The 22205-nt window shown below is 46.6% G+C and overlaps 1 protein-coding gene across 7 annotated transcripts in view; it reads left to right on the top strand.

Moving 5' to 3' along the window:
- The window catches only part of MRPS31 (mitochondrial ribosomal protein S31), a 396402-nt gene that overhangs the window by 87199 nt on the left and 286998 nt on the right, over positions 1-22205 (top strand). The gene's annotated exons all lie outside the window — the stretch shown is intronic.

Here is a 22205-nt window from a genome sequence, read left to right on the forward strand (position 1 = left end):
CGAGGTGGTGCCACGCCCGTGCTCTGGCGGCTCCTCCCCCCTTTTCGGCCTCGTGCGTAATGGAGTTTGGCGCCAGGCAGCGAACGCTGCTGGGCGAGCAGAGGCGGTGTGATGCCCACAAAAACAGCCCAACTGTTACTGGCACTTGCACTTTGAGGAGATAATTGGGGAAGGCACTTTGCAGAGACGAATGGGGAAAATTGAAAGGGGACCTATCTTAGTTGATTGATGCAACGTCGAGTCAACTATTGGAAACGCAGCCTTACCTGAAACACATACTAATGACATAACTATTGAGATCCTAAAGTGTCCTACGTGTTGTACATGGACTAACTAAGGTGCAATCTTTAATTAACAGCCAATTAAGGGGACATGTACACAGGGGTCATTTATAAGGGAATTTACTACTAAATTTACATGTGAAGGTTCTAAAAACCGTAACAATATATATATTGTTGCGGATCTCCAATCGTCGGCCTTCCCCTTATCAAGAGGGGGTTAATCCCCTTGTCTTTTTACTGGCCGACGTGATCCTGGGGGTTATAACGTCCTTCCCGGGCAGCGTTAGGTAGGGTTTTTAGGACTAGGGATTCGCTATTACCTAAGTACTAACGCTGACCGGAAACGAGGAAATAACTCCTGCCCGAATCACGGATATTGATGGAATATGCCGAGCGGATAGCAATCCCCGATCCGAGCTGTTAACAGGTACTAACCCGATTATAGCGGTTGGGATCGTGCCACGCTTACCCAATTGAGAAAAGACTAGGACGATCTAATTAGGAAGAAACCAGGAAGAACAAGGTAATTTATTACAATTTGTACAAGAAGAGGAAAATAAAGAATGTACAAGGAAGAGGAAGAAAAAGGACACAGGGCAGCCTTAGACAGTCTTATTCTATTCCCTGGACACGGGCCCGTTCGCTCTCAGACTCGGTCTCAGACTCACGCGGGGATGTAGAAGGTAGGGGGAAAGGTCCGGCGATGGCGTCCACAGCTCGTCCCGGTCCTCGACCCGTACCAGCAGACGATGGTGGACGGCAGGCAGCTCTTCGCGTAGCGTAGGCGCGAGCGGACAATTATCTCGGGGAAATAGTAAGCTGGGCTATCGGCGACTTCGTGGCTCTTGGCCGCGTATGTAATGGGAATACGGGCGTTTGGATGTTTGCGCACCGCAAGCCCAAGCCGAATTCTCAACCGGTGATCCCCAATAAACCCTTCACAATGGCGCGTGCCTCAAACACATGTCCTTCAACGCCAATCGTACAAGTTATTTCGCACAACGTGCTCGCCCCCTCAAGTCCTTCTCATAATTCAGATACAATGCTCATCACTCAAGCCCTCCCCTCATAACTCGGAGCGCACGTTCTTTTGGGATTTCAACTCTGTTCAGTCCTCCCCTCATAACTACTCAACAGACTTTGTGAGTGCCTCTCCCTTCTCAGAACTCAGAGCGCAATGATTGCAGCTGCATCCCTCCTCATAACACAACGCACGTTCCAGGTCAAGCGCCTCTCTCTCCCTGCTCATAACTTGATACGGCAACTCCCTGCTCATAACTCAACAACGCCTCTCCCGTCATAACTGAGGTGGGGGCCTCGCGCAAGGGGTTATATTGCCACGCCCAGCGAACCCTCTCGAATCTCCAGCCACGCCCTGTCAGGCGATCTCACCTCAACCCTGGTTGGCTGCTTAGGGCTTACCAGCTCCGCCTTGATGGCTGCTTGACGTGGCCGCACCTCCACCCTTGCGCTCCGCCCCCTTTTCGGGCCTTACCTCGTGGCTTTTGGGCTGGTTTGAGCGGAAGCCCATCGAGGTTGCGAAGGCTGCTGGCAGCCTAAAGGGCGAGGGCGATTACAAAATGGCTAGCGTTTAATGGCGTCGATGGAGAGAGGCTGAAAAAATGGACGGTTGGGGGCCTACTCTTATTTGTTCTACACAACGCAGATGCAACTATTGGGAATGGCCTTATCTAAACACATACAAAGAAATAACTACCGTCCTAAGGTGACCTACGTGTTGCTTATGGCCTATCTATGGGGTGCAACCTTGAACCTTTAATGATGTTACCTGTGCTGGGTTCTCAAAACCGCAACACTGCGCCCCTCCTTTCGCCAGGCTCGGCCCAAGCCGAACCACATCAGTGAGGACGGCCGGCTTCGATACCTGAGTCAGGACTACTCTTTAACAATTAGTGTGACACTTAGGTGTAGTTTCCCTCTACTTTTAACCTCACCCTGAGTGTGACAGTTTTAACACTAGATATGTCCCACCTGCTCCGTTGTATACTATCTAGCTGACTCACGCCCACAATTAACCGAATTACAGAATTATTCTCAAACTACACATAAAGCTGGTGGGGAGCATGTTATTTACAAGACGCTACTAATTATTTACAACTACAACCCAGGACCTGTCTTTTATGGGAAAAGAAAAGAACTTTTGGAAAGAGGAAACACCAATTGCACTGCACTGCACCAATACACCATACACCCATATGCACCAAAAAAAAAAAAAATGCACAAAAAGCACTATCACCAATGCACAAAAACATTTCAGAAATAATAAATGATGACTTGTGCTTTGCTTGACTGCTGGGCCGATGGATCTTGGCTGCATCTTCTTCTTCGGTGTGCCATCGTAAAAGTTTACCATCTTTGTTGTCCGGGCACACCAAGGATTAATTAATAACAAAGGGCACAACCCGTGTCCGCTTTTTATTTGGCCAGCAGGGCCAGCGTAGGTGGTCCGACTGCATGACATGTGCGCCACTTAAGAACAGTGGTCCGCAAGCAAGATGCTGCTGGCAGCAATGGTCTGCTCCAGCAAAGGTGCCAGGCCACAGTACGTGTGGTCCATATGGTGTACCGGTGTGCAGGCAGGCAGGCAGCAGGGTGCAGCGCAGAGTGCAGCCGCACAATTCAGGGCACCTGCACACTCCCCTCGACAAAAGACCATGGGTCCATGAGTGGGGAGGAAGACAAAGCAGAGGTTAGCGGGGCAAGGGTACACACAATGCAATGTAATGCAATATGAGGGGCGCGGGAGAGCGAGCTGATAAAGCTTGTCCCTACTCGTACGTCACCCCCCATGTCACCTACACTACCCTTGTCCCTCCCCGTATTTACACAATTTACAAATTTGTCTCTACCGTCTCGTCCCCCATATCTCCCCTAAACCAAATTCGTCTCCAATCCCTCCCAAGAAGGAAGGGATGGAATCACACACAATGTCTCACCCACGTCAAGATGCGTCTTACATTCCAAACATTTGCAAAAACGGGTGTGGAGTCCTGTACCCTCGGTGAGTGGATGTGGATGGTGCGAAGAGATTTCTGAATTCCAAATTATCCTTCTAATTGACATTAACTCTTTAAACTACCTGGGGTCTTGCCCTGCCAATCCAATTGGCCTCTTTAAACTATGCGGTTCTAAAATCCAATTCCCATTGACCATCCTGTGGTGCTCTTCCAAATTTGGGGTCTCACTCCCCCATTTTTTCTATACTGTGCCCTCGCACAATTTCGGGGCTGGGTCGTGTGGCTCTACCAGCAGGTCTACCTACCTGTGTACCTCCGCCACTGAAGTCGCCACCCGAGCTTTCCATGCTCCTTCACACTAACCTAACCTGGCTCTCTCACCCCACTAATGCCCCCTCTGGCTTTGGGCTACCTGGGTCCTCTCTTAGGATCCCCGGGCCCCGCTGAACTCTACTAAACTCTACCTGGCTCCCAGAGCCTACCTGCGGTCTCACCTGGCCAACAGACTACCAGTGGCGGAGTGCCCCAATAACCATACTTACCAACAGGCTCACACACCCAGCCATCTCCACTCACTTATGCACCCCTCTAAGCAATACTTTTCTACTACACGCACCACAGATGTCAATATCCAACAAATTTACCTACTCCCTCTACCTAACTTTAAACTACCCTCCCCGGATACTCGTGAAGTGGTCCATCTTCCCCCATCCACTCCTTCGCACCATGCAATCCACACCACTCATAGCACACACCATCTAATCCACACTACTCACTCCACACCATTACACTCATCCACAATACTCTACTCATATACTTTCACACACGCACACATCATTCACGAGCATTGCCTCACCACCTCACCACCAAGAACCACCAAGAATCTCATTCGCAATTCCTCATTTGCGCCTAAAGCACATCCTCAAGCTCATACACACAGCATCATCGACCTAACTACTTCCCTCTAATACTAGTGCTTTCCCTGTCTTCCCTTTACACTAAGCACATCCCTCGTCAATCGTCATTATCAACCAACTAATCTCGCTACGTCCCCACTACATGTACAAGGTCTCTACTTAACTCGCAGTCTCCTAAAGTCATCTTTCTAGATCCCTATCATTATCCTAGCCCGCCCTGGCTAGTTCTCACCGCCAAACCCCATAAAGCTACTGCTCCTTTGCCCCAAAAAGTGAATGGTAAACTACCATTCCTATCACTACCATTACTAGTCCACTAACTATGAGCCTCTCGTGCGGGAATACATTTTCATAGCTCGGCTTTGCAAAGCCGAGCAATGCGTGCGGATGGTCAGTCTCCTGTTGGTTGGGTCCGTCCGGCATTTTCGATTCTGGGGAGGAGGCATACTCGGACCGAGGTTCCAGGCACCATCCCGGCGTGGAGCCTTTCGGTCTCCGCTACGATGACCCAACCTCCCCCGGCCGGAGCACTGCCCCCGCCAGGTGGGGAAGGTCCGACCTGGCCGACCTCCCCCGGAATCGTGCCGATCGCCTTTTCCGCCAAGGCGCGGCACCGACCATATAGGGCGGGGCCCGACGCGAACCGTGCATGGCGCTCCTTGCGAGACCGCCGCGGCAACGATCCCCGCCGGCTCCCGCAACACACAAAGAACACCACGCCCCGAGTGCTCGCGTCGGCTATACGTCGGCCTAAGCGCTGCCCCGGTCAGCGTCGATGCTTGAGTCGCATTCTCACACCACGTGACCCGTTTCTCACTCGTACATCCCAGACACTCCCTGCACTCTATTACGGCACTCTCTCTCCGTGCACTCTCTTCTCTTGCACACTCAGGTGCACACCACTCTGGCGCACTCACGCCGTTCACACACTTCCTTAACACACATCCTCGCGCACACCCTGGTGCACTCTCCTCCGTTACATCCTCCGTAACACTCACAGGGGTGCACTTCTGCACACACCCACTCAGCGCACACCTACCCACGGGTGTGCAATCTCGTGCTGCACACCCAATCACGCGCTCTGGTGTGCATGCCCGCACATGCTCCTCAACACGCTCTAGTGTGCATCCTCGCACACTCTCCACAATCAACTCTGGTGTGCATTCTCGCACACTCTCTCCATCCATCTCACACTCTGTGTCACACTCACTCTCACTGTCCCACTCTATCACACTCGTGCTTCGGCGCACACATTTTCCGCACACTCGTGCCATTTCCTCTCACAGCGCACCACTGACCTCCCACAAGCACCCGGGTGACGCCGGGATCCCAAGCGCGCGAAAAGCAAACCTTTTCGCACCATATACAGCCCGGCTTAGCTTCGGGATCCTTTTCTCCTTACGCACAAACTGCAAACTTTCATTGGGGCAATCTTCCAACAAAAAATGTCTGAAACACATAATTATATGATTCATATTACTTTCAGCACATAATTCCTTGAAATCATCATTACCTCTCCCTTTTTTTTCTTTATTTTATAACAAATAAACAAAAAAATAATAATAATAATAATACAATAGGCCTCAATTTTCCCATCCTTAACAATTTTCTTTCATATTATTTTCGTTATCTCACATTCATTATTTTACAAATCTGTTGCCAAGATCTGTGTTTTCCTCCTCTCCTTTTTATTAATATCAACCATTTTCTCTCGCCTTGGAATAGTCCGTTATTCATATAAATAATCGTAAGAATTCTGTAAAACATCTTCATTTTTTAAAACTTAGCCAATTATTTTAAACGACATTTCCCCCAAAAATGACAAGTCACATTCTTTGTATATTGTCAACATTGTTCATCGTTTAAGTATCATCCAGAACTAAATTTTTATAAACCATCAACTTGTAGATGCATTCATTTATATCCCATTAACCCAAGAACTCTCAATTGCTTGGTTTTTTAGTAATGCCATATATCCATATTTCTTTTCAAAATGTTCCTAACATACACATTAATCCCATTAGACCTCAAATAACCTACAATCCGAAAAATAAATTTGTGACATTTCAACAATGATTACAATATCATTGTACTTCTCATCCGTAACAGTTCATTCAAAGGACAGATAGTAGCGATGGAACAGGTGCATGTATATGTAACAGGTGCATGCCCCCAGGGCACCGTTTCCTTCCCTTTTCATCCACCTTATAAAATATCAGCACCATTCATTAAAAATACTATAAATATCACAAAATTCCACTCTTCCTTCAGTGAGGCCAGTTTTCCATCTGGTTCAAGATTCACATTTCATTCCATTAATTGGAGCATTAATTCCATTAATTTATCATGACTTGTGATGAACATTGATCATTTGAACACAAATCGAACAAATTTAATCAAACAAAAAACTTCCATTAACTTGACATTTTTTTCACAGCACAAAGTTCGCTTGAACATCCTTTTACTTTTATTATTTTTACAAGAAAAATAACCTAGTTTTATCATCAAATTTTACAATTTTCGTATTTCCACTTTAACTAGTGAATACAAATGACACCTGTATGTAAATGTCCCAAGTTATCAAAAAATGTATGGTGTTGGTGCACGTAACATCACGTTTTTAAAAATTATTTTAAACTATGTAACAGCACGTCCAATAGTTCATACATTTTGTATTTTTCCTTCCTTTGAAAGATTTACCATTACATCTCGTTTATATTCATAATTAACACAATATCATAACATATCTATTGTAATAAAATGTACAGTACACTAATGATTGACCATTTTCATAACCCTTTGTTTTGTAAGGTCCAGGCCATCACTAGATCGTAATTTTAACCATGCTTCTTCACTGCTAGTGAAGAAGTTCACTGCTAGTCCTGCTAGTTCCAAACCTTCACTTCACTTCACTGCTTTTAACCATTTCAACCATGCTATTTTAACGCAAATATTTCCCATTCACTAAATAAAATGAATTTTATGACTTTTCTCTTTATTCAAAAGTTTACAAAATGTCCCAAATCTGTATTATTTTATACTGTGGTTACATTAAACCATATATATGTTCATATCTTAATCCAATCAGAAAATTGTCAATTTACCCCTAATATATGTCTGTACCCACATACTGTATGTCTGTATATTTTTTACAAAATCCACCTTCCATTAAACTGAAAAATGATTTGCTAGACCCATGGCAAGATCCCTTACAAATTTTGAAAACTTTCCAAAGACATAATTTCCATTTCCTTTGAAATTTGTGACCACAAACCTTTTGTACTTGCACAACATCATAATAATACGTAGTTTTGCCAATTTTCTGTACTATTATTTTCCCATATCAGGGTAGGTGTCATTTTAAAAGTCTGCTCATCAATATTCACCTATTAATTTTCAGAACTACACACAATGTTAACATTTAGACCAACGTTTTTGTCCCACAATATATTATTCAGTGTTTTCCCATCGGGTCTATCATTATTAACATTTCCAGCTCCTTTTTACCTTCCCTGGTCAATTCTCCCCAAAATTTTACCCCAAGATTAATAGCAGATATTTTCACATGCCAGATAACAACAACAACAACATGCATTTTAAGGCCATTTTCCCTGCTAGAGCAGGGGTAGCCTTGCGGTCCCCATGACAATCTTCTCCATTTTGCCATATTTTCTGCATCTCTCCTTGTTAACCCCCTTGCCAGCATTTCTTCTTCCACCATCTTTAGTCAAGTCTTTCTCGGTCTTCCCCGTCTGTCCTCTACTTCCATCTACCGACTTGGCATTTAATATGGAATATTTTTTTTTCTTGACTTGGGTTTACTTTCTTAACTCAGTATATCAATCTGGTGAGGTTGTTTTCCACTTTGGTGATTTATTTGTTAAAAGAACCATGTCACTGATTGTCTGTCACAGCAAGAAGTCAACAACAGGATTATATCACAGGTGGCATGGCAAAATGTACGGACAGGTGCATTTGATGATTGGCTTCGCAGTCGGGTAAACAAGGGTTGTTGCGTTCTGTATTAGTGGAAAACAACTGCTGCACGTCTCCAAAATTTATTGCCGCTTCCTCTGGAGATGGTCCGTCAACTAGGCAATGCTGTTTGTCATGGAGTGGTGGCTTTACGAAATTACGGCATGAAACAGCATGCTATTGCTCGGCAGTATGGCATCACTCAAGGTCAGGTGTCAAAGATCCTGAAACGAAATGCTCAGAGGTGTGTCCCTACTCCAATACCGAGGCCAGGACGTCCCCGCAGAACCATAAGGAGGGATGATCACCAGCTGCACCGGTTAGTCTGCAATGGCCGTACCAAGTCAGCTAATCGGCTTAGGGCTGAGTGGCAGCAACTGACAAATGTGCCTGTATCCAGAAGGTTAGTCAACCAACGACTGGTTCACGCAGGCTATCGTGCCAGGCATCCCCTGAGAAAGCCACGCCTGACCAGACAACACCGCCAGCACCGATTGCAGTGGGCCAGAGAGCACCGTCAATGGCAGCCAGGACACTGGAATCACGTGATCTTCAGTGACGAGCCTAGATTTCTGGTCTATCGTCAAGGTGGCCGCGTCCGAGTGTGTAGACAAGTGCATGAAGCCTACAACAAAGATTGTATAGTGCCAAGAGTCCAAGCTGGAGGTGGTGGGGTGACCGTTTGGGCTGCTTTTCATGCAGGGGGCAAAACTGACCTGGTTGTTCTGAATGGAAACCTGAACCAGTTCAAGTACAGGGCCATTCTGGAAGAAACATTGCTTCCATTTGCTCGTGCAGCCTTTCGAGGAAATTTTGTCTTCCAAGATGACAATGCACGGCCTCATCGTGCTCGCATGATCCAACATTTTCTTGCTGACCGTGGTGTAGAGCATATGGCGTGGCCTGCCATGTCCCCGGATATGAATCCGATGGAGAACTTGTGGGCAGAATTAACGCGTCAAATCGACCACTTGGACCAGCAGCCGACCTCTGTGCGTGAATTGCAGCAGGCAGGCTATTGTCACTGCATGGCAAGCGATTCCTGTCCAAACCTTGGCAAATCTCGTGAACAGCATGCTTCATCGTGTACGTGCTCTCCTGAATACTCGTGGGGGTTACACGAAGTACTGAACTGTAATTTTACTGTCTGTAATCCCAGTCGTAATTTAACTTTTGTTTTTGTTTAAAAAAATTTGGCTAATGTGCAAAATGAAGAGATACTTCTGGAAAACGTACAGAAGTTTAACACAGAACTGTCCGTGAATTGAGTTCGATATCAGTTTACATCACTTTCAAGGATCAATTTATTTGTTTTTGAAATGTCAAATGTGGGTTTTTTTTCTTTTAAAGGTCACATTAACAAAATCTAGAATAATTTCAACATAATTCCAATGAACTTATGGTTCTAAGACATCTTGAAAAGTAAGTTCACCCCCACAAAAAAAATATTCCATATTAAATGCCAAGTCTGTACATTCATTTCCATCACTCTTCTTAACCAGTCACTTTCATCCTTCCTCAACACATGACCAAACCATCTCAACCTGTTCCTCTTCACAGCATCAATCACAGGCTCTATTCCCATCATCTTTCGCAATCATCATTTGTCTTTCTCTCTCTCAATGATACTCCGCACATCCATCGAACCATTCGCATTTCCACCCTTTCCAGCCTTCGTTGCACAGACACACACCATCAGACATGCAGCATACACCTTTCCCTTCAGCTTCATCCTATGATTTCCATGAGAGAGTCATGTTATCATTGAATTTCATGCGACTCTCATAGCGTTCCCATTAACTGGTAAATCAATTGTTCTGAAAATTGTCTTTCAGTTCTATTCCCCATGATTTCCCCCTAAACATACTTGTTAGTCCAATACAGGGTCTTTTCATTTTAATTTTCCCAGAATTTCCAATTCAAATTTATTCTCTTCCTTCCGATGAAATCTTTTGTGAAAATTTTATGGAAAGTCACTTCTTTTTCCCAAATTTACTGTAAGTTCTCCAACGATCATGTCTGACCTTGAACATTCCACGAATCCTGCAACAAATTTTCTCATACACACTCACATTAGATCCATTTCACATATCTGTTCATGAAATTTCATAAATGATCACACAAGTAATTATCACATTGTAATGACCTCTAAATATTCCTCAACCAATAAGCTAGCCTGGCGATGCCAAATACCCCACACTTCTGTCATCTTAGAAGTCGCTGTTTGCTTTAGACAAATATTTATCAAAGCCTTCAGACAAACTATTAGCAATATTATTCCTAGGATTAAAATTATTAGGATTATTATCAAGTATTTATCAAAATATTAGGATTATCATCAAACCAATGAATGACTCAATTTTTAATGACTGTACATCCAAACCTAGATATTTTGAGTTCCGTAACTTTTGAGTTCCGTAACTTTAATACCTCAAATTTTCCATTCCTTCCCTCCCTGATCCTTAGATGTAGGGATGGGTTATTTTTAGGATAATGTTGCATAGAGCATTATTTTCCCAAGCAGTGTGAACATTAAACTACACCATTACCTCTGACATCCCACAATTAACATTAGCTTTTCCATGATGTCGTGATATGACCTTATAATCCCATAAAACTCTTTGTTGCTTTAACATCCAATTGAAAATTCTCATTTAATAGCAATTCTATTAATTCCTACCATAATTGAAATAAACAACATCAGACCGTCAACAAAGATATGCAACATCTTGGTTGGTCAACGTCTTTACACTCATTTTGCTTGTCTGTATACTTTTTGTTTCCTAGTAACACCTACCTATGATTTAATAACACTATCCACAGTTAGATTCTCAAAATTTTCCAATAATTGTCAATTATTCATCTTCATCCGTTTTTCAACAAGACTACATGTGGAAAAAACATGGAGATTTCATCAATACTATATTCCTTTAAAAAAAACAATTTTTGTTTATGTTCTGTGCCTTATTAGTGACACAGAAAGATTAATATTGTTACAGACGTGGCTTGGATGTTATTTACCGAGCGGTTTTATGGTATGACCACGTCTGCACAAGTTACCCGATTGTGCCCGAACGTTGACTAGTCGCGCTATGCTGGCTCAATAAGAAAAAGAAGACACCCGGCTGGATTACAATAACACAATACGACACCAAGGGTTCAGTTCTCAAGACCTCCGGAGGAGATTATATTCGTACGGAAAGGTCAGATTACAGGGGCTAGAGTTATAATCACAGAAAGACAGGCACTTAGACACACTCTTATATTAACCCCGGACAGACGACAGACAAACGGGACAAGGCTGACTCACACGGGGGTTGATGAAAAGGACAGCGGGTATCGATGGCTCAAGGTGCACTCTTGGCTCAAAGCAGGGTCCAGTACGGTCCGGTCCAAAGATGCGGGGAGGTATCGTCGCGCTGGGGGTGGCGGTGGCTTCCTCTGCTCTCCGTAGTTCAGGCGCATCTCTCTCAGCGCTCGCAGGTGGCTTTCCTTCTCCAAGCTGGGTGCGCATCTGACGTCACATCCGGCGCGGGGCCGCGTATATCCGGCGGGGAGTGACACGCCCTCGGCTCGTTAGCTCCGCCTCGTGGAATCGGCACGTTGCTTCTCATTGGGTGCGTGCGGGGGGTTTACCAGGCTCCGCCCTTGACGAGGAGCTGACAAGGAGCCCCTTCGTGGTAACCCCGTGGAGCGCATGGTCTGGAGCTAATCGAGCCGGTGTGAGGACGCATCCTCCCCCGCTCCGCCGCCATCTCCCCTGTTGTTGTTGTAATTGTTGGGGAAGAAGATGGAAGGAGGTATGGGAAAGGTCCTAAACTCACTACTGATGCCATATAATCACATTCTGGTGCAACGAAGAGTCATAATTAATGGAGACGAGGCCTTAACTGACATAGAATAAGAATAACTAGGAAGATGTCCGAAAGTTGTCTACGTGTGGTGCGGTGGACCTGGGCACGACATTTAATGGGGGAATAAGGGGAAGGTCGGCTCTACTGATTGTTATTTACATGCAATGGGACTAGGGAATGGGGGATTGGGGAAAGTTGGGGAGTATTGGAGAAAATAGGGGAATATTTACAAGCGGATATGGAGGCCAAATTCCATATTCGCAACATTGCACCCTTCTCTACCCTCGGGGCGTCCCGACCCGATAAATTTTTACCTACTTTAGTGTGGCACGCAATGTAGTTCCCTCTACTATTAACTCTACCCTGAGTGCGACAGTTTTACAGATATTCACAAATGAGTAAATATGTCCCCCTGCGACGTTGCACCCTTCTCCTCACAGAAACACACCCACAGGATAACCGAATCCGGAAAGAATTCTCAAACTAAACATACAGCCGGTAGGGAGCATTATTTACAAGACTACGCTGCTATTTACACTACGATCCAGGACCTGTTTTTGGAGGAACACATGCAGATGTTATGCATAGAGAGAGCGCGCTTGCCAACATCGATACACCAACCCACGAGTGCTCTGTGGCCGACGGCCTTTAATAACGTGCAGAGCACCCTTCCCGAGCATCAACAGCACCACCCCACCACCAATCGGTGCAGTCACCATTGTTCATTGGAATAAAAATAAATTCGACAACCCCTAACCCTGCAGGTGTCTCTTGCTCTTCTTGTGGTGCACTTGGTGGTGTTAACTATTAGTGGTTCACCTGTATGGCATAGGTGCCACGTTGATCCATAGGTCCATCCCCGGGTGGTGCTTGGCCGCAAACGAACTGCGGTCCATTGTGGGTGGCCACAAACATTGCGGTCCATATGGTGTATCGATCCCGGCAGCAAACAGCGAAAGTGCAGGCCCACAACTGCGCAGCCAGCACCTCTCTCTCCTCTCTCTCTACCCCAAAGCCAGATCCTCGGAGGTGGGAGACAAAAGAAGCAGACAAGTGAGTAAGGTGGTAAGGGCGCAAAAGTGCACGCAATGTAAGGTGATGCACACTGGGGGCACATGGGAACCAGGTGAGACAGGTACGTTCCTATCGTACGCCCCCCCCCCCACCAGGTAACCTACATGGCCCCTCCCTTACCCCTTACTGTATCCACAAAACACAACACTACCCATAAACATCTACTTTACAAATCAACAAACATCCCTACTGTCTTCCCCGTTCCTCCCATAAACCAAATTCGTCTTCTCTCCCTCCTAACCAATCAAATTTGCCATTTTCAACTCAACATCAAAATTTGCCATTACCAATTCATCATCAGTCCCTCCTAGGGAGGGAGAGATGGAATCACCCCAATGTCTCATCCACGTCGTGATGCGTCTCACAAATCCTCACAGCAATCTCATTTCCTGCACAAAACAAAGAAAACACAGGTGTGGAGTCATCATCATCACCACAGGCAAGTGGCTGCGTATGGTGCGACAGGTTCATCAATCCTAACTATCGCCTAAATGACTTTAACAACTTTACACTACCCGGGGTCTTTCTCCGGCCAAACCATTGGCCCTCTTACACTATGGGTTCTAAAAACCAATTCCCATTGGCCAAACTGTGGTGCGCTTCAATTTGGGGTCTCACTCCCCCGATTCATCTCCCGGTGCCCTCGTACAATTTCTGGGCTGTGGCGTGTACCTCTCCCAGTGGGTCTACCCACCTGCACACCTCCACCACTGCAGTTGCCTCCGAGCTTACCTGCTCCTTACCCTAACCTAACTACCTGGGGAAGGCCCTTTGGCTCTCTCCCCACTCGGTGCCCTCTCTGGCACTGGGCTGCCCGATCCACACCCGGGATCCTCAGGCACCCACTCACAACTACCGGCTCCCAGAGCCCACCTGCGGCCTCACCTGGCCGACATCCTCACAGTGGTGGAGTGCCCAACCAACTACACACACTAACAGGCTACACGCCCAGCCATTTCCACAACACTAATGCACCCATTCACAACACCATTCTGCAACCGCACCACAAATGCCAATATCCAACCACAATTTACCTGCACCCTCTACCTAACACTTACACTACCCGCCCCGGGTACTCGTGAAAGGGGTCCACTCTTCCCCCATCCACACCTTCGCACCATGCACACCACTCCGTACCACTTACTCCAACTCTCTCCACACACCTGTACTTGCACACCTGTGCTCTCACACCTGGTGCCACCTGCACCCTTCTCTCCCCAAGCGCATTCGCGCTGATCCACAACACTCATTACTCACACACTGCTCCACACACCTGTCCAGTTGCACACCTGTGCAATCACACCTGTTCAATTCTCACACACACACGGCATCATCTCAGCTAACTACTCCCTTCTGAAACTTGCGCTTCCCAGTCGTCCCTTTAAACTATTGCGCTCCCTCGTCATTATCATCCATACTAATCTACCTGCGTCCCCACTACAGGTATCAGTCACTAACTAAACTTATCGTCACCTAATGTCATCTTCTAGATCCCTACACACAATATCCTAACCCACCCGGGCTAGTTTTCACTGCCATACACCCCATAAGCTATTGCTCCTTTGCCCCCCACATGGGAAGGATGGTGGATTTGCCATCCCACCACATCGGGGGTCTCTCACTATCAATTTTGCACGTCAAATTTCAACAAATTAAAAATTTGCCAATCACTGCCCATCATCTGCCAATCACTACTGCCAATCCCTTGCCAATCATCAAATTTTGTTTTTCTCTAATTTTGGGTCCAAAACACTAACCTCATCACCCAGTCTACTCACTACTGCCTCTCGGTGCGCCAATTCCTGTCCAAAGCCTGGCTTCGTAAAGCCAAGCAATGGATGCTGGTTGTTTTGTGCCAGCGGCTGGATGCGTCCGGCACTCGGTGCAGGGACGGGGGCTTACCCGTGCCGAGATCCCACGCACCACCTCGGCGTGGAGCCATCCAATGCCCCGATCTCGACCTGCCGGCACGTCTCACCAAAAAGTGGTCGCCATGACGACCCTTTCTATCGGGCTGCCAGCTCCGCCTAGTGGAGCCTGGACGCGGCCGTTCAAAGCGAGGCCCGGCACGCACCGAGGGCCCGATTCGGCTATAAGTCGTTCTAAACTCTACCCCGTCTAACGTCGATGCTTCACCTGGACGCTTACACCCCGCAGCCCGTTCCTTGCTCACACATCCAGCCGTGCCCATGCTCCTCGTACCTTTCCTTACACACCCAGGTACACTCATTCCACTCACAGCCTTGGTCACACACCTGACCACCGAACACTTTGGCACACATTCGTCGCTCGCACACCTCACCAATACACCTCTTCGCGCCCCCTCCTCGGTCACCTCCTCTGTGACAATCACAGGTGTGCTCTCATTCGCACACCCAACCACGTGCCTCACCACCAACTCCAGCGTGCATTCCCACTCACGCTCTACCATTCCAGGTGTACATCCTTCCATCCCAGGTGTACATCCTCGCTCACCTGTCACAACCAGCTCACTCTCCTTGTCACTCTCACTACTCTCACCTCCACTCGTGACAACGCACTCACCCTTACTCTTGACAGCACACTCTTTCCCCATGCACCTGTCCGTCACACACCTTTCTCGCGCACACTCTCCCGTTACACCCTCTGTAACACTCACCACAGGTGGACACTCTTCCTTACTTCTGACAGCGCACTCTTTCCTCATGCACCTGTCCGTCACACACCTTTCTCGCGCACACTCCTGCGCACACTCTCCCGTCACACCCTCTGTAACACTCACCACAGGTGGACACTCTTCCTTACTTCTGACAGCGCACTCTTTCCTCATGCACCTGTCCGTCACACACCTTTCTCGCGCACACTCCTGCGCACACTCTCCCGTCACACCCTCTGTAACACTCACCACACCACGCTTCCATGTGCTCCCTCGCACACGCGCTACGACCGACTCATTCTCGCCAACACCCTCACTCCTGGGCACACACTTTTTCCTCACACACCCCAGAGTCGGACTTTCTCGCACACCTCCTCTTTCGCACACCAGACCTGTCACACACCTCACCAACGGCCTTTCACGAACACCCGGGTCTATCTCGACCCCCAAGCTTCTTAAATCCCCTGGCGCATCATACGCACGACCATATTGGTCACCACTTACACCGGGTCCTCTTCCTCTTCGCTTCTCCTCCATCACCTGCGAATCCCTCATCCGGTTAATGAGCACATCATCACGATCCAAACACAGACTTTGGACCAATTCTTTTATCTCCTCTTTTATCTCTTTCTTATCCCCTCTCCGTCGCTTCTTAATTTCGCTCATCCCTTCTTCCACTTCTTCTAATTTGTGCTTCACCTCTTTTATTCCCCGGTACGTCTCCTCAAGCTCGTCCTCCAAGGCTACCTTGACCGTTTCCATGTGCGTCCTCACCTGCCGGTCCTTCGTCTCCATTACCTCTACCACCTCGTCCAACCTCGTTGTCAGTCCCTCACGTACCATCTGACATTCCCTCTTTGTCGCTATCAAGTCATCTTTTAGTTCTTTCTGTGTCGCCTTTAAACCTCCTAATACCGCAGTGTTCCTTTGAACCTGCTCCACTAACTCCGTCTGTCCCACCGTCAGCTGCTCCACCTCCTGCGTCAGGTCCTCTATGCCCCCTTGTAACTTTACAGTCCCCTTTCTCACCTCCTTTTCCATGTGCTCCTCACAGTGCCTCACCTCCTCGCGCACTCCTCCGACCTCCTCACTCACTCCTCTTCTGATCTCCTCTCCCATCACTTGCATCTCCTGCCCAGATGCCACCCTCATCTGCTCCATTTCCTCCCTGTGAGCATCCAGTTTGGTTTCTACCCCCATTCTGACCCCCTCTATCTGCTGCTCCATTTGTTTAACTTCCCTTTCCGCTTGGTCCCTCATGTCCCTCAATTTGCCTTCCATACTGTTTTCTAACCCCTCTAACCCTTTTTGCATCCCTTCCATTTGATTCTCTTGAGCGGCCATTCTGTTTTCTACCCCCGTTAACCCATTCTTTACTTCTTTTATCCCGTTGTCTAACTCCTCAAAATTATTGTCTAACTTCCCAATTTTCTTGTCTAACTCCTCAAAATTATTGTCTAACTTCTCAATTTTCTTGTCTAACTCCTCAAAATTATTGTCTAACTTCTCAATTTTCTTGTCTAACTCCTCAAAATTATTGTCTAACTTCTCACTGGTACCCCTCGCTTCGTCCCTCATTACCCCCATTTGGTTTCCCATTACCCCCATTTGGTTTTCCAATCGCTCACTATTCTTTTCCATAAGGGCCGTCATTTGTATAAAAAAAAGTTCCAATCTTCCCAGCGGCGCTACTTCGGTCGCGGGCACGGTGACCAGCGAGGCGCCATTTTGCGCGCCCGCTTCTTCGTGCGTGACGGCGCTATTTTGCGAACCTGCCGCCCTCACTGCTTCGCTCTCCTCCTGTCCCTCATTTTGGTCCTGGATCGACCCTACCTCACTCTCCTTTACCGGACCCCAGCCGTCTTGACCCGCCATAGCGCGACTTTCAAAATTCGGTATTTTATTTTATTTTCGTAAAACAAATTCAAATTTCGCCGTTATAATTTCGCGCGGGAAACGCGCTCCGAATCGATTCTACTTGTTACCAATTTGGGCCTAATAAATTTAGTCCCGGGTTCGAATTCCACTCCTCGACACCAATTGTTACAGACGTGGCTTGGATGTTATTTACCGAGCGGTTTTATGGTATGACCACGTCTGCACAAGTTACCCGATTGTGCCCGAACGTTGACTAGTCGCGCTATGCTGGCTCAATAAGAAAAAGAAGACACCCGGCTGGATTACAATAACACAATACGACACCAAGGGTTCAGTTCTCAAGACCTCCGGAGGAGATTATATTCGTACGGAAAGGTCAGATTACAGGGGCTAGAGTTATAATCACAGAAAGACAGGCACTTAGACACACTCTTATATTAACCCCGGACAGACGACAGACAAACGGGACAAGGCTGACTCACACGGGGGTTGATGAAAAGGACAGCGGGTATCGATGGCTCAAGGTGCACTCTTGGCTCAAAGCAGGGTCCAGTACGGTCCGGTCCAAAGATGCGGGGAGGTATCGTCGCGCTGGGGGTGGCGGTGGCTTCCTCTGCTCTCCGTAGTTCAGGCGCATCTCTCTCAGCGCTCGCAGGTGGCTTTCCTTCTCCAAGCTGGGTGCGCATCTGACGTCACATCCGGCGCGGGGCCGCGTATATCCGGCGGGGAGTGACACGCCCTCGGCTCGTTAGCTCCGCCTCGTGGAATCGGCACGTTGCTTCTCATTGGGTGCGTGCGGGGGGTTTACCAGGCTCCGCCCTTGACGAGGAGCTGACAAGGAGCCCCTTCGTGGTAACCCCGTGGAGCGCATGGTCTGGAGCTAATCGAGCCGGTGTGAGGACGCATCCTCCCCCGCTCCGCCGCCATCTCCCCTGTTGTTGTTGTAATTGTTGGGGAAGAAGATGGAAGGAGGTATGGGAAAGGTCCTAAACTCACTACTGATGCCATATAATCACATTCTGGTGCAACGAAGAGTCATAATTAATGGAGACGAGGCCTTAACTGACATAGAATAAGAATAACTAGGAAGATGTCCGAAAGTTGTCTACGTGTGGTGCGGTGGACCTGGGCACGACATTTAATGGGGGAATAAGGGGAAGGTCGGCTCTACTGATTGTTATTTACATGCAATGGGACTAGGGAATGGGGGATTGGGGAAAGTTGGGGAGTATTGGAGAAAATAGGGGAATATTTACAAGCGGATATGGAGGCCAAATTCCATATTCGCAACAATATTATAAAGTCCCATTAGATACGAGTGAAATCATGTGATCCACATTTCTTATTTCCTTCAATTTCTCCGAGAGTAAGTGTAGCTATGAAGTCTTGAAGGTGTAAAAATTTGACTTTGAAATTTAAATCAACAAGCATTCTGAGATGTGCCTAAACTGTCAACAACTATTCTGCCATATTTTGCCTAAATTATGTCCGTAAGTCTTCAGATATATTTTTCTAGGTAAGCAATCCAGCCATAAATATTATTTGGAAGTCTTTTGCTGTCAGAACACCATTTCTCTGCTGTCAAAGGTTAAAGTTTGGCCCTCGGTGACTCTTCAGCTAATTGTCACTTTTTCTTGACAAATACAAATATATTTTATATTTATCCCATTAAAATCCCATGTCTTGTTACCCTTTGCATGCTGAAAGATTATTCATGAAAGCAATTAATTCCATAATTAATTTTACCTTACATCCTTACATCCTTACATCTTTACCAAAAGGTTGAATCACACACCCACTTTTGTCCACAAATTTTTTAGAAGTGAAACAAAATTTGCCTGTACTTTGTCTCATAGAATCCACAGCACCAATATCGCAACCTCCCATCTTTCTACACCATATCACAACTCCAATTCATTCTTCAAGTCACAACCCAGAGTGATTTGAGAACTATACCCAGAGTTCTATACTATACCCTAGAACTATGCCCGAGAACTATACCCTGAGTTCTCACTCTGGGGCCAATTTAAATAATTATATATATATATATATATATATATATATATATATATATATATTTCATTATTTTACCATTTAACTTGTTCAAAGAATGTTCATTTCGCAAAATCGAATCAAACCACAACCCTCGCCATTAAATATCTTTCGTAAGCATGCCACATCAATAAGTATCACTTTTTCTATGAGCCTCGACCAGAGGGTGGTTGTTATTCACAAACACTCGTCGCGAGACATTGTGAGACAACATCATTGTTGCGAGACAACATCATTGGTTCATGAAACACACACCGCTTCAATCCATCAACCCTGTCGTTATGATTTTGGGATTTAAAAAAAAAAATTTAAACGCCATAATAATCTTAACTGTATTAATTTGTTCAACACTGTCTGACATTTTGCACACAGGGCCGGCAAAATTAGAAGTCACTTGCATTCTCAAATCCACGATCGTGCTGGAAATATCATGTACGACATTGGGTGGTTTGCCATTGCCTTTCCACAAAGCGCTTAATTATTGTCTTTCATTAAACGTGAAGCATGTCTCAAAAGCTTAGTGATGGGCATGGACAAAATTTGGAAGACAGATTATGGTGCTCAACAAAGATAATCGGAACAGCCCTTAAATTAACACCAAGTAGATCAATTTTTTATATTTTGAAGCTTAATGGCAGACAAATCTTTCATATCTAAATGTTTTTTTTTTTTTTTTCAAATTCATTATATATATATATACTTTTCACCTTTCAATAAAAATATATGTACCAACCAAATCTGTTTTCCTGAGCCTGGACCTGCATTGTTGAATCCACCTGTTCCTTCAAGGCACATAAAGCATGCACGAATTTACAAGAACAACATCATATCTCTCCCATTTCACAAATTATGTACGCAATTTTTAGCCTGTTCATTAAATTCCCATCATTTGTCATGGAATCATCCTAGATATTGATATCGAACAAAAGGTCCCCATGCAAATCACACAGAAAAGGCTTGCATCTTTAACATTGATCATGAAACATCTCTGAATCGTCACTCAGAATGTCTGCCAGATAAAAAATACTCGCCCATTTCTGTCAGTGATATCATTCATTTGCATCCTTTTGTCATAAATACATTCATTCATATTGTTACGGATACGGAGGACGGCTCTCCCGTTAGCAAGGGGTGATTAGCCCCTTGTCCTGTTAAGCTGGCCGTCTCTCCGTTCCTGGCACTTGTAACGCTATCCCGCGGGATGGAACGGATCAGGGTTATGGGCCCAGGGTTTATCCCGAATACCTTTATCCGTCCCTCCGCAGACTAGGGAGACAAGTACCGCTCGAACCCCGGTTTGGATGGTCTAGTTAGTTGCCGAGCGGTTTTTTTAGCAACCCGACGTTCGAGCCATTACCAATCACTAAACCCGATTCTCAAACGTTGGCCGAATCGCACCACATACACTCAATATTGAAACCACTAAAGCGACCGAACGAGAATGAAGAAGAAGAAGAAGTACGGAGGAATAACAGGTTTTATTAATTATTTACACAAGCCAAAGCAAAGAGGGCAGTCAAGGTGATATACAGAAAATGGAAGGAGCAGAAACACAGTGAAATCATTAGCTTACCTATACAAGCTTAATTAATAAACCCCAGGACAACGTTAAAGACAGACGAACATTCACACTTACACGGGGAAATGCAGGCAGGAAGGAATGGCTTGGAGATGGGTGGCTTTGAGAGGCAAGGAAGGTTCAGCGGGTACTGGGCACGGTCGGGCCAGAAGGCACCGCCGTCAAGAAGCCGAGCCGCGGTCGTTGGTCCCAAACTGCGCGGGCGAAGTTCCTTTCTTCGTACTGCTGCCTCGCGCGCTCCTTGCGTTGCCTCGGTCCGTTTTTCCTCCGGCCCGGCACGTCTCACGGCGGCTTGGTCACACCTGCTCATCTCCAGCGCATCTCCTGGACTCAGAACTCATCCCTCCTCTCAGCTCATCTCCAGCGCATCTCCTGGACTCAGAACTCATCCCTCCTCTCAGCTCATCTCCAGCGCATCTCCTGGACTCAGAACTCATCCCTCCTCTCAGCTCATCTCCTTGGGGAGCGTCCCGCGGCGGGTTATATCGGCCCCGCCCTTCACCCTTTTGCGAACCTCCCCCAAGCGTATCTCTGCCCTCTCAAGCCAAACACCTTGTTCTGGGTTGGATGAGCGGGGCCGACCTACTCCTCCCCCTCTATGACGAGGTGGAGATCCGCCTTTCTTCCTCGTCGTTACCTCGTGCGTAATGGAGTCAAATGCAGCAAACTGGACGGCAGATGAAAATGCAGCAAAGTGCTTAAAGAGCCAATTGCAGCAAAGTGGCAAACCTGGCACTTGGAAGCTGCCATGGGGCGTCGGAGGGCCTACTCTTATTTAATTCGGTGCAATGAAGAGTCAAACTAGTGGGAAACACATCCTTAGCCTACAGAGAATAAGGGACTAACTATTTAAAAGGATATATCGTGTCCTGTGTGTAGGTTTATGAAATTAACTAAGAGGACGAGCTTCGACCTTTCTTTACATTACGAGGGTCAGTTACACACAACAAAACCATACTTCTCACATTCGTTACACTTTCTC

Source organism: Myxine glutinosa, chromosome 7 (assembly GCF_964187855.1).
Source record: "Myxine glutinosa chromosome 7, kmMyxGlut1.1, whole genome shotgun sequence".
NCBI classification, from domain to species: domain Eukaryota; kingdom Metazoa; phylum Chordata; class Myxini; order Myxiniformes; family Myxinidae; genus Myxine; species Myxine glutinosa.